This window comes from Etheostoma spectabile, chromosome 24, assembly GCF_008692095.1.
Source record: "Etheostoma spectabile isolate EspeVRDwgs_2016 chromosome 24, UIUC_Espe_1.0, whole genome shotgun sequence".
Lineage (NCBI taxonomy): Eukaryota > Metazoa > Chordata > Actinopteri > Perciformes > Percidae > Etheostoma > Etheostoma spectabile.
This window is the reverse complement of record NC_045756.1, coordinates 4201737-4214256: the sequence shown is the minus strand read 5'-3', so window position 1 is coordinate 4214256 and position 12520 is coordinate 4201737. Positions and strand designations below refer to the sequence as shown.

General features: G+C 41.3%; 2 long non-coding RNA genes across 2 annotated transcripts in view; one reads left to right on the top strand and one right to left on the bottom strand.

Moving 5' to 3' along the window:
* The window catches only part of LOC116673969 (uncharacterized), a 20023-nt gene extending 11401 nt beyond the window's left edge, over positions 1-8622 (bottom strand). The window contains exon 1 of the long non-coding RNA XR_004327930.1: positions 8550-8622. This is a non-coding gene — a long non-coding RNA (uncharacterized LOC116673969). The remainder of the gene's footprint in view (positions 1-8549) is intronic.
* A 3331-nt stretch (positions 8623-11953) lies between these two features.
* Positions 11954-12520, top strand: part of LOC116673970 (uncharacterized) — a 12336-nt gene continuing 11769 nt past the window's right edge. Inside the window, exon 1 of the long non-coding RNA XR_004327931.1 lies at positions 11954-12112. This is a non-coding gene — a long non-coding RNA (uncharacterized LOC116673970). The remainder of the gene's footprint in view (positions 12113-12520) is intronic.

The window sequence follows — 12520 nt, the reverse complement described above, 5'->3', positions numbered from 1 at the left end:
CCCCCACTAACACACACGCATACTAGACTCTATATATATGGTGAAGGCTTGTCCACATGTCTTATATTCAGGCAGAGATTGACAGATACAATTGCATGCACATGCAATCGTGTTCCTTCGGCATAATTTGAAGGCACTCGTGGGTCAAGGATTTCTTTCAATCAGAAGCGAAGAGATCTGACAAGGGGGAACGTCTTTATCCTCCGTCAGGAAAACAATCTGCAAATTATTTGAATTAAAAGTGAAGGAACTGCATGAACATCTGGGAGTCGACTGTCGGCGAGTTTTTCATCCCGAGCGCTACTTCTTCTCTCACTACAGGCATGAGAAAATAATAAGTGGAGAGCTGGATTTGAGTCAGCGTGACTCAGGAAAATAAGATATCATGTCTTGCTGTCGGTTTGATGTCAGATTCTCGGAGTTGTACCCAAATGCCTCATCCCGTTGAGGCTGCGACGGAGGCCGCCAGAGCGAGGGGCGGGTGGGGGGGAGGGGGGTTCCAGCCAGAGTTCACGTCTTCGGTCTCTAACCAGCTCTCATTTCACCCTCTTCGTCAGCTCAAGCTCTCTATTTACCTCTTATTTTTCCCTCCTTTTTCCCTCTCTGGCTTCTCATCATTGTGTAACAGTGCTCCCAGCGCTGAGCGACGGCTCTTTTAGCGTCGGCAGAGCCGAGCCAAACCCGCGGGACGGCCTCGCCCAGTCCCTGGGCGTCACTCACGTCTTCAGCTCGACACTTTGTTTGCGTCTTCATCAAATCCCTGTCAATTGACTCTGATTTGTGATCAGGAACATGTGTTTTAGTCCACATTCTGCTGGTCAAGAGTAATAAAAAGAGGTTCTAGGACAGACTATTTGGAGAGCTTCCAGTTCCAGAGATGAAGCTGATCCCATGTGAAACACCCACTCGCATAGGAACATAAGAATGAACTCTCTGCATGTCCTGCGGTTAAGTTTAGCCGCTGGCATTTTCTGCATGAGTTAAAAAATGATCGAAAGGCAACCACTTAAGAATGGTCTTCTGACCAACTGGGCAACAGATTGAGTTGAAGAGGGGTTCTTTTAATTTTACGCCAAAGACAGTGAGTCATTCTGGGGCTCTGGAGAAGTTTTGTCTAGAGAAATTTACTCATGATGTAACTTGAGTATTCTCGGAATGAGCACAGAGAGAGATTAATAGAAAGCCGTTTAAATCTGAGCATGCGTGACTCAAATCTGCACTCGACTTACACTGGTTAGTGACAAAGGCTCTAAAGAAAGATGCATTGGGTAAAGTGTAGCAACTATTTTTTTTAAGCTTGACACATATTAGGGACCAAAAGACAGATCTCAATCGCTGCATTGATTGGGTCAAGGTTCAACATTGCATATCCCGCTTGCATCTGCATTATGGGTAAGTGCAGTTCCAAAATTTACAACATGATTATGCCACATAGAACAATACTTGTTTTCTTTGGCATCATTCATGCTCAGAATATCCCATCAAACTGGTTCTAATATTCCTGGATCACTAACTCCTTCCATCCAAATATCTGTAACAACCTTTTTTAACGTAACATTTTTAGTCAGTCAGCAGCCATGTTGCAGTTATTGCAGTGTGTGTTCTATGCAAATACTCTACTGTACTATGTGTCCGTCCCTGATTTCTTTACTGCTCTGAAACAACCCTCCGCAGCATCCACCCTGTAACCGGACGCCTGCCAAGCTTACATGCCGTCACACACCAACTACACTTTGAACACTCAGAACTAAATAGTTTTGCTCGCTTGAGCTTTCAGTTCAACCACAGTCTGCTGACAGACGTCAATTTGTCACCCAAGACAGAAGAGCACGTTCGAGCAGCAGCTCCCTTATACGTAGTTATTCTGATAGCTTTTTCCTGACCGAGGCCACGTATAGCCCATATAGATCCTGAGCCGTTGAATGTCTCCTTGTAGATCTCACACTAGATTCATCACGTCTTAAAGACGGCTTCCACTCTTCATTTAACGGAAACAACTCCATGCATTCCCCCCCTCCCCCCATAAAGGTCGACGTTACAAATCCTATTTAAATGAGATAGTCATTTTCATATCCCGTCTCGTGCCATATACTAGTCAGATACATCTGCCATGTTAAGTGTCAGATCAGATAAGCAGAAAGCCTGCCCTGACATCTGCATTTGGGATAAGTCGACGCACCGCTGCTCATGCATTGTTTTTAAACAGCATTTATGGATTGGGATTTCGGTCGTGGGTTAGCTTAGGCTTTGCACTATATATTTTGCTCAGATGCATGCATTCATCAAGAAAATGATGGTACTTCTTTTTGATGCTGGGAAAATGATTTAAGGTCCTTTTTTGTCCATATAAAGATAGATTAATAAATTATATACAAGTTCATGAGAATTCAATCCAGGTTTCCTTAATTGAAACTCTCTCCCCCAGCTCCCTGATTAATTTATACTCTGAACGTGATCTAAATTGACCCATCCAGCCGCAAGGTATACAAGTAGCCTCGCTACTGCAGCAGACTGATATGTCATTAGAGTCCCACTGTGATCGTTGTGGCCCCAATATTTCATATGCTGGTATGAGTGACTATCAGGTGACTCCTGCCACAGAGAATTTGAAATTATCCCTCATCAGCGGTAAACAAGCATGGTGCCCAACCCCCCCACCTCCAGCTTTCAGCAGACGCCTTGAAGAATTTAACAGCATAAATTGATCTGACTTTGACTTTGACGCTGCGGTGATACTCCGACCCGCTACAGCTACCCCCTCCTCTTCCATTCAGCTCTCTCGTGTGCTCTCTTCCTCGCCCCCTGTCTGCATGTGTTTCTCTTCCTGTCTTTCTCTTTATACTTAAATATTACTGGGTCATGATACCAACTGACAGTCAAGGATAAAATATCATTCATATTTCTTGTTTGATTAAATAGCGGACTGTACATGCTGCATTTTCAATTAAAATGAAGACCACGTTTCCCATAAACCAACTGAAGTTGATGCTGAGCTCCGTCAGTATCTCAGCCCTTTACTGGTGACGTTTCATTGGTTTTATGGTGAGGACCCACGAGGAGTTCGCCCCTCTGGATACGGGTGAATTGCTTTCCAAAGGCATTGTGGGTTAGCAGTCGACATGTGGGTACAAAAGTTGAAAAAAAGAATGTTTTGTCTTTTAATGCTGTGAAATTAGCAAAAAATATCATTATTCCAGACTCTGGGATTCCCCTGTTAAAGGAGAATGCCTCCAAGAGTACAGAGACAATGCATGCACTGCTGCCTGGCACAAAGGCACATAAACAGTGGCACAGGCGCTGTGATCAATTTTGTTCGCTTTCTCTTGGTCTGTATTGTTAAAAAGCAAGCGAAAAGATATAAGCTAACACATATCCACTTTAATGCTGAAACTCTGCAATCAGAATATTGTAAGTGGAATAAAATCTCTCTAATCTATCACTTGCAAAGTAAACCCTTTTTTGCGCTGTAAAGCAATCAGGCAGATGTTCACCAAATCCAATTCAATGATATGCAAAAACAATTTGTATGCAATATCTGGCACCAGGTGTGCAAGAGGGAGCGATGAGAGCAACAATGAGAGGGAAAGTGACAATGCAAAGGAAGAAGAATGTTTTCTTTTCACAGGCTGCATCAGGATGGATTGTATAACTTATTTTGCCATTAAAGCCTTAATTAATGAACATAAAGTGCAATGAATTGTCTCATCAGTTTCAATATATATTTGATAGAGACTCATTGCATATCTTACATTTAACACTGCGACAGCATACAGCAGGATGACTACACGTTGCTCATACAATGTATGTAAAGCCTTGTGCTGGATACTCATTTACTCATGCAGTTTGCATGTCTGACGGTTATATACAAATGGAGGGACACAAATTATTATTACTGCTGTCATGTGAAGTTTTTTTCAATGTACAGTGAGGGAAAACCTCTTTTTACAGACTGATCAAACATGAGAAGAATCACATCAACAATCTACTGGCTGGGCCTATGAGAGGCCAGTAGACGCCATCAGAACTGCCTGTTGGCTGGTCAAATAGATCCAGGTCACCCTCTTTCCACACTTTTTCAACGGATAAAGGGAGGGCAGCGAGCAACAATTTCTGTAACCTTCCGAAACATACAATTTCTGGATCTAACCGTTATTATTTAACCATTTGTGATTGTTCACATTTACAGAACCTAGAGTGTCTTTTCTTTTTGCCCATCACACAGAGCCGACTACAGCTCATCTTTTCAGTTGTACCTCTGTAACTTAGAAGGGGACTCTGTCATTTCCACGGCTTATATCATACAGTATATCTACAAGCCTGACCGCGCAGCTTGCAATGCACCAGATCTGGCTTCTATAAAGACGTAGGATAAGATTACAGCTAAATCAGTCTTGTGGCTTTTCTCTGGGAAAACTTATGAAGTCCTAAAACTCCCCCAGTTATGAGTGGGCTCAGCAGGACTGCAGTGGAAGGTTCCCGAAATGAGTAAGGAATGAAATATAATACAAGCGTCACTGATCCTCCAAATAATAAGGCACTGACAGCGTGGAATGATAGCATGATAACTCATAGAAGCTTCTTAAATCCAGCACAGGTACATGACCCTCGCTTTGTAAAGAAGTCATTTTCTATGATATATACTTCACTAATTCATCTGGCACATGCTTTGTTTTTCTGCTCTCTTTCTCCCTTCTACTCTCCATCCTTCTGATGAAAATTGGAAATTATTTGCACTGTTGCACACATGGTTTTGAATCTATACGATAGCTATCCTGTCTGGCTGTCTTTCATTCAATACAAGTAATGGATAAAAAGTATTGAAGCCCTAGTACATTTAATGAAATGAAGAAGCAGCAGTGCCACTGTTGGTTTACATGAAACCAATTTTGTGCGAGCAGGGTTCCAATTGGCTGTTCGTGCAATCAATCACGGAGCGACAGACGATTTTCATTAGCCTACCATGACTCTCTCCACAGTTGCGGGTAAAAGAAAAAAATAACATGTTTGCAAAGAACATAAAACACGAATGAAGTGAGGTGCAGATGTCTGTATATATTTAGTCTATCAGCCAAGGTCCTCTGGTGATTTCACATCAAAGCAGAGAACAGGGAGCCAAAAGTAACAGTTTCACTTCTCCTTCATCAGCATGTGCTAGCTGTTTATTGGCTTTGGAAGTCAAGTTAGGGTCAGGATCAATCCACCGTGAGAGAGTGGGAGTCCCACTGAGGACGAGGTGTGATTTTACTAAATCAACATGGTACTGAGTTCTGCAACGTGCCAGTCGACGCCTATCAAATCATCCACTGAAACCATTTTATTTTAAACAGTTGTTTTTTTTGGGTTTATTTGGACAACTTTAGCAGCAGACACTGAATGTGTTTACATGCACAGTAGTATTCCAGTTTTGAGTCTTGGACTTGGATAATGTGTTTAAATGCTACAGTATCCCAGTTTTCTTCTGAGTACTCCAGGTAGCTTACCTAGATGTTTCAAAACTGGGATAATCCTGGTTTCTGAAACCAAGATTAGACATCCACATGTGTAAAACATAACCAGGATACAAGTGAGTATGAAAACATATTCGCTGTTGCTCATGCCTCCACTGATGACTTTTAACTCCATGGGCCCATCCTGATTTGTCAAAACAGTATTTTAAAATACTAAAAAATGCAGAGAAATACAAAAATCTTTAAAGCACTGTGGATACAGGTGAAAGCTCCATTCTGATACAACTGTCTGCAACAGTTGACCACTTTATTCTGATAAATAGACTCCAGCTCTCTGTCTATTTCTACGACTTCGAAGTGGTTTTACTCAAACAAACTGAAGATGCTTTGTTTTCATTGGTGACCATGTTTAACCTCCCTTGCTGGTATACTGTGGAGTGCCCCAGGGATCCATTCTGGGACTAAATTTATTTAAAAATGATTTTAGGACACCCCAATGTGACTCACAAAGTGAGTATCTTCATTCAGTGTGCCTACTGAAACCTTCTTTTGTCAGATGGCTTTCTTTAACACATGTGCATGTGTGTATTTCATCTTAACAGCCAACAAAGGGTTACATGTTAGAGTGCTTCATGGCACTCAGAGCTCGTGACGGGTTGAACCTATGGTCTAACGGTCAAACCACTAAACCACTTTCCTGCTCCAGTTCCCAGACCACAAAATATTTGGTACTTTTTTCAGCATCTCGGCAGAAACAATATGCTTCTAAATGCATGTTATATTCATATAAAAGGAATAGATGGCTAAAGGTATTCTTGACTATTTGTTTTTAAAAGCAAACTATAATCTTAGATGAAGTAAAACACGTTTAGAGAATGCAGACATTTCCACTTATTAAATAAAAAACGTGAGATTTGTCATGTTTTCTTTAGGCCAAGTTCACCGGTAAATGTATCTGTTCTTCCTGTTTTTACTTCTCCTTTACCCAACTTTCAGTAGTTGCCTGTGACCGGAGAGTTTGTGGATTAAAGCCGTAAACGCTCTGGGAAAGTCTGGGTTCCTACTGTACGGCTGCTCCCACACTGATATTATATTCTTTATCATGTCATTCTCTGAAGCAAATGAAAAAAAAATCATAATATTTGACATTTCATTTCCATGGTATGTAGGACATATCAAGAGTATCTTGTCCTCCTCCTCTCCGGGACCTTCATTAGATCATTGCAGGATATAACTCACTCACCAGCCAACCTCCACTGACTCTACAAACCAATGAACATGCATGTATACACACAAAGACAGTATGTTGGAGTACAGCTGGTAACAATCAGCACGGACCAGGACTTAATGAAGCTTTGACATAAGAGCTCATACTCCTGCAGACAGACAATCCTACCTGGCCCAGACAGGGAAGCAACATATGTATTCTGGATTTATGATGAAAAAGACAATTTGTTACTGTCTGCATGTTCAAAAGGTCAGATTTTAAAGCTAGTAATTATTAACATCCATATATCATTGTCAAATTACCTGTAACATCTGGGTATAGTGACAAACAAATGAGATCATGGTTGAGATGATCTACGACAGAGATGTTGTTAGTGTTAAAGATTTGTCCGCATTAAGACGACATTTCCCATAAATCCCCTTCTTTTTTGTGGGATGCAATGTTGCAACTCGTCCAGGGAATAAAGACTTTTCTGCTGCCAGAAACACTAAAAGCATTCTTTTATATAAAGCAATCCAGCAGATTGCGTTTAAAAAAAAATCCATCACACAACATAGGATGCAACAATGAGCTGTCAATCCTCTCAGAGGAGGGTGCATTGGCCGGGGTTTCACTTTTGATGCTCAATATCAATTAGAGTTGTGTAAAAATAGAGGAGCTTTTGTTGTTATATTTTGGTTCCCAAGGAGACAAAGGTGTTTCCTGTAGTTTTTTTCCCTTTACACAGGAGGAACTCAATGCAGCCAAGATCCAATCTGATGTGCCAAGGCGTAAGTACAATTGCACGTGTAACCATGGGGATTAATTTGCTGCAGTTAGACTGTCACAATACAATACATAAAATAACAGTTTTAAGGCTTTAAGCTAATATTTTAAATGTATTTCGTATGTACTCTTTTTCAGAGTTTCCAGAGTTGTCCGATGAAGAATATCTTTACAAGGGGAAATCCAAGTGAGATTAATGGCTGGTTAAGTACATTGGCTGCAGTAATGCAGGCTGTTGTATCAGACCACAGGGATGAAGAAAGAGCTGAGGTATACGGCAAAGCTCAGTCTTCATTACAACTCTCACATATGGTCTAAACGCCAGACAACAACACTGATGTGATTATGATATTACGTAGATACGATACAATGTTGTTGTTTTTCCCGATGGCAATGCTTCTATAATATCTGCACATGGCAACTCTGATATGGTTAAGGTTATGGAAAGATCAGGGTAAACTACAGATCTGTAGGACACACACTCCAATTCTCATGCATGAAAGTCATCTACACCCACATCCACCATCCTGAACTCCACACCCCCACTGGCCCCTACATATAGGATACTACTTCCTGCCTTGGCAATGGGATTGCACATACAAGCAGTCAAGATGAGAGTTCTGCGCAATGAGATTTGGGTGACTGGCTTCAAGGGCTAGGTATCGTTTTAATTTATTTATAAATTACGATACCAGTACCAATACCAGCTCCCCTAAAGTAATACCGATACCAATGGAGTACATAACTTGATACCTTTTTGTTCTACTTCATTCAATACCCATCATCTGTTTGTTATGTATTTCATTTTGTAGTTAACCTTCATGTTGTCCTCGGGTCAAATTTGACCCATTTTCATTTTTGTCATGACAAAAAATGGGCCTTCGAAATAAGCTAAAAACGTCAACATTAAAAGTATCAAATAACTTTGGAAAAAGCATAAAAAAAGCACCCACAACATTGAAAAAGTGACAAAAAATGTCAGAAAAAACGATAATAGTGTTGAGAAAAACAACAACTTTTTTTCATGGTCGACGGGAAGACAACACATGGGTTAAGCCATACTTTTGGATGGTCTTGACTTCACTACAAACCCATACAAACACATACACACTGTATGGGTTGTAGCTGCTGTGGTAGTGGGCCAATCATAAGTTGCAGTATATCAAAGAAAGCTTGCGGTGATTGGCTTCAAGAAAAAACAAAAATAGTGTTGTTTTTAGATCTGGGTACATAAAGGATTAAATGCAGGTATCCTTTGACTGAAAAAGTTTTGATACTGGGTTATATGCTCAATGATGTTTTGAGGAACCACTTCATTTGGTTTGCGCATCTACATGGACACCACCTGGCCAAAACCAACCAGGAAGAAAACCCCAGGTGCTGATCTGGGTGTGCCTTCTGATGTCTTGCTGAGAAATATAGTGTTTTGGGTTAATCTGATCACGTTTTCTCGGGTCACAGTTACAGTTGCAACACACAGCGTAAAGGTCAGACAGATGTGTGCAACTTGAGACAAAAATGATACAAGTTTGTAGAAACGGGCTAATGTCCAGGAATATTTCTTTGACAGTGAACAGACGAGAAGCGTCAGGAAACCACGGTCAAAACCAGAAGGCAAATGACATGTTACAAAGGTCCCGGGCTGGAATCAAACCCTTGTGTTCCTAGCATATGTTATGCATCTTAATCACAAGGCCACCAGACGCCCCAAATAATTATTTTCAGAATTTTACTTAAATTAAGCACAGATCACAGATTATGTAAATTTGTAATTCATCATGTAAATGATCAGTGTACTAACACATGGATTAAGAGAACAGTACAATATCTTTTCTCAGGCATCTCTAAACCTACACTCGGGTGTAGCACTGTAGATTATCAGAGAGATTCAGTAAAAGAGATTAAATAAAATCCAACACAGCCCTTTCTCTGTGTAATGTTCTCTTGTCACCTGACGTAAAGTGATGTATCTCCGCCCAGGTGTGATCCCTCATTGGTCTGATGGGTTCTGCCGGGCCTTTAGGAAACACTCTTGAGTTGAGAAAGATTAATTAGTTAAACTGGGGCAGACATCAGTCTTTTAACAAGACTGTGCTGTTCCCGGGGATAGGGAGGGAGGGAGAGAGGGAGGGCGGGGAGGAGGAGAGAGATGAAGAAGTGTTACTGAGCCAGTGAAACATTGCAGCCAGAATCGGAGCAATTACATTTTGTTTCTTTTTATACCTGGTGGCAACATTTTTAGACTGGACACTGTAGAAAATAGGAGGAAAAAGAAGGATGATCTGAAACTCATCCCTCATTCTTATCTGGACAACGAGGGCTGTCGGGTCAAGTGTACAACCTTCCTGGTGCCACACTAATGATGGGTGTCCCCCCCCCCCTTCCCTCCTCTGGACTACCAGGTCAGGTCTCCCACCTTATCCTGCTTTATCATCCCTGAGCAGAACCCTGCAGCTCTGACAGTCCTCACCATGGTTTATAAAAATGATTTTATTGCACTGGCAAAAGTCCCATTTCTTAATCTCAGTACCCTGAGAAAAACACAGCAAACACCTTCAGCTCAGACTGGAAACATTTGCTGAATCTGCGTGTTCTTTTGTCAAAGTGTTTCTTTTGCTCAAAGAAAAGTGTCTTTTGTTCTCCAACAAGGAGCTCTCCACTGAGGTAATTAGAGGTTCAGGGCCTTGCTTTAGGGCACCTCAGAAATAATTGCTATGAAAAGGTAACCACACGTTTAGCAGAGGATGCTGCTGTTAGTCAGAATGAGAAGAGCTGATAACGGCAGCAAACACTGTTATTGGCCGGAGCTGATAGAGAGACTGTGATAAAGAGGCAACAGATGTTTAACTTTGATCTTCTGCAGACGGTGATGGTGCCGTTACCGTCGGTGTCTCTCTGTACCAGTGCAGGCTGGAGTCGCTTTTTCCAGGTTGTTTAATGAGACAGGGGAAAGGCTGCAGTTGGATAGACAGACCAATGTACACCTCTTCAACAGCTGGTTAAAATGCATCTCAAATCAACTTTCAAGGTGGTTTGGACGACCGGATTTCAATCAATTTTTCAATTGGGCTTTTTTGATTTATGATACCTGTAAGATTGACACACATGACATGGCTAAGTATAAATGGGATATTAATATGATGGGCAGATGCCGGTGCTGCTTGGAGCAGAGTGTGAGCTTGTATGTGTGTCCTTTTTTAGTGGCTGGTTTTACTCTCATGTCTGTAATTATTGAAATCAATTTGGATCTTGTATGTTGGCTATATGCTCCTCTGCAGCACAACAAGCAGCAGAGGAGTTGAGAGTGACATCTGTAAAGCCTTAGAGCTGGAGGGCCAAAAATAAAGTTACTGGGTTGGGCCCCCTTTGTTGCATTTACACAAATCAGCTGGAGGACAAATGGTGAGATTCCTACTCAGCGGGACGCCATTTAAAAAAAAAACATGCACACACACAATTATACACATGAGGGCATACACACCTCTACTGTGTGTGCAACCACTACACACACACACACACATGCAGGCACACAATGGAAGCAGAGAGCCTTATTACATGGTTGGATTAAGCGGAAACATTTTTGTTGGAGCGAACATCAAGGCACCGATTTCTATCTTTGCCTGGGAAGTGCCGACATAACCTCAAAGGCAAAACTGATCCTCAATCTGCTCTTGGGATGTTTAATGGCAACCTTATCTTAAACTGTAGATGACATTGTTTCAGTCACTTCACATTTACTGAATTGTCAGAGAGGGACTTGCTAAGTCTGTAGCGAGCAGCATCTTTGTGCTCTGACAAAGATGGATTTGCTCTATTCTCCCTCCCTGTCGTACTTCACACAAAGCTCCGGCTTCGTGACTAATCGGCTGCTAAATCATCTGAATTTTAGTGACATTTGATGCACTGCCTGCTCATCAGGAGCTCGTACCTGAACTGCAGGAGAACAACAAAGCGGTTAGTTAAGTCGCAGAATGGCTTCCCTGTCGAGATGCCGCTGGATCTTTGTCTGGATGAGAGCATCAGATAAATCCCTTAAAACTGCAGTCAAAGTGGAATCAAAGCCGGATTTTAATATACAACAAGTCAGCTGTCCAGGTCAGCCGAGTTCACGCAGCCACAGACGAATCTGGGGAAGAATCACGAGGTTTTGCTTTTAGAGAAAAAGAAGAGCATCTTACCTTACACGCTAACTGCTAACAGCTAACAGCTAACTGGATTCTTTCACTACAAACAAGCGTCTCCCTCGTTTGAATGTTCGCTTTTCAAAATACTGGATAATATAATGTTTTCACGGCGTCACTAAGCTTCCAGAAACTAATGTTTCGCGGAGAGGCGCGGATGAAGGCTAGGACAGCCGATTGGTCAGGGGATAGGACCTGTACAAATACAGGTTACGGGGAATTTGGGAGACTGAACTGCTCGCACACCGGTGCAGAGATTGTGTGGATTAAGCTAGATAAGCATTTCAATGTGTTCATAAACTAGAGAAAAGTAAATTCGTTATTAGTATTGTTGATTCAGATTTTAGATTATGGGAGATGATCCACAAAAGCCGAGCTATATGGTCGGGACAACGGGATGTCGGAGCAGAGGGTTTAGTTTTTTCAAAACAAAGGGACGTCGGACTACTGGGCTGTTGGACCAAAGGGAATTTTTTGGGTTATTGAGAGGAGTGTTGGAGAAATCATCAGTCCGTATATGAATTTTACATACGTCGAGGGTTTACATGTTTGTTTTTGCCAAAATCAAATACAAAACATTTTATAACTAACTTTAGAAAACAAATATTTAAGATCTTTGTCAATGAAATTTAAGATTTTTCATAATACCTTCAGAAGTTCTTTATTTTTTTGGAGGAAATTTGTAGTCAGAAAACTATAATGTTTTGAATGCGTGGGTTTGATGACTGAGTTAGTGATGACGTTGACTTGGAACGGGGTTGTATCTGCTGGTTATAAAATCAATAATAAAATCCTGAAACAACATGTATCTGATGAGTCGGTTTATTTAGGATGGAAAATAAACACTACATCCTAAAAATGCACATTACAATATTTTCATCATTGTAACAAACTAAATC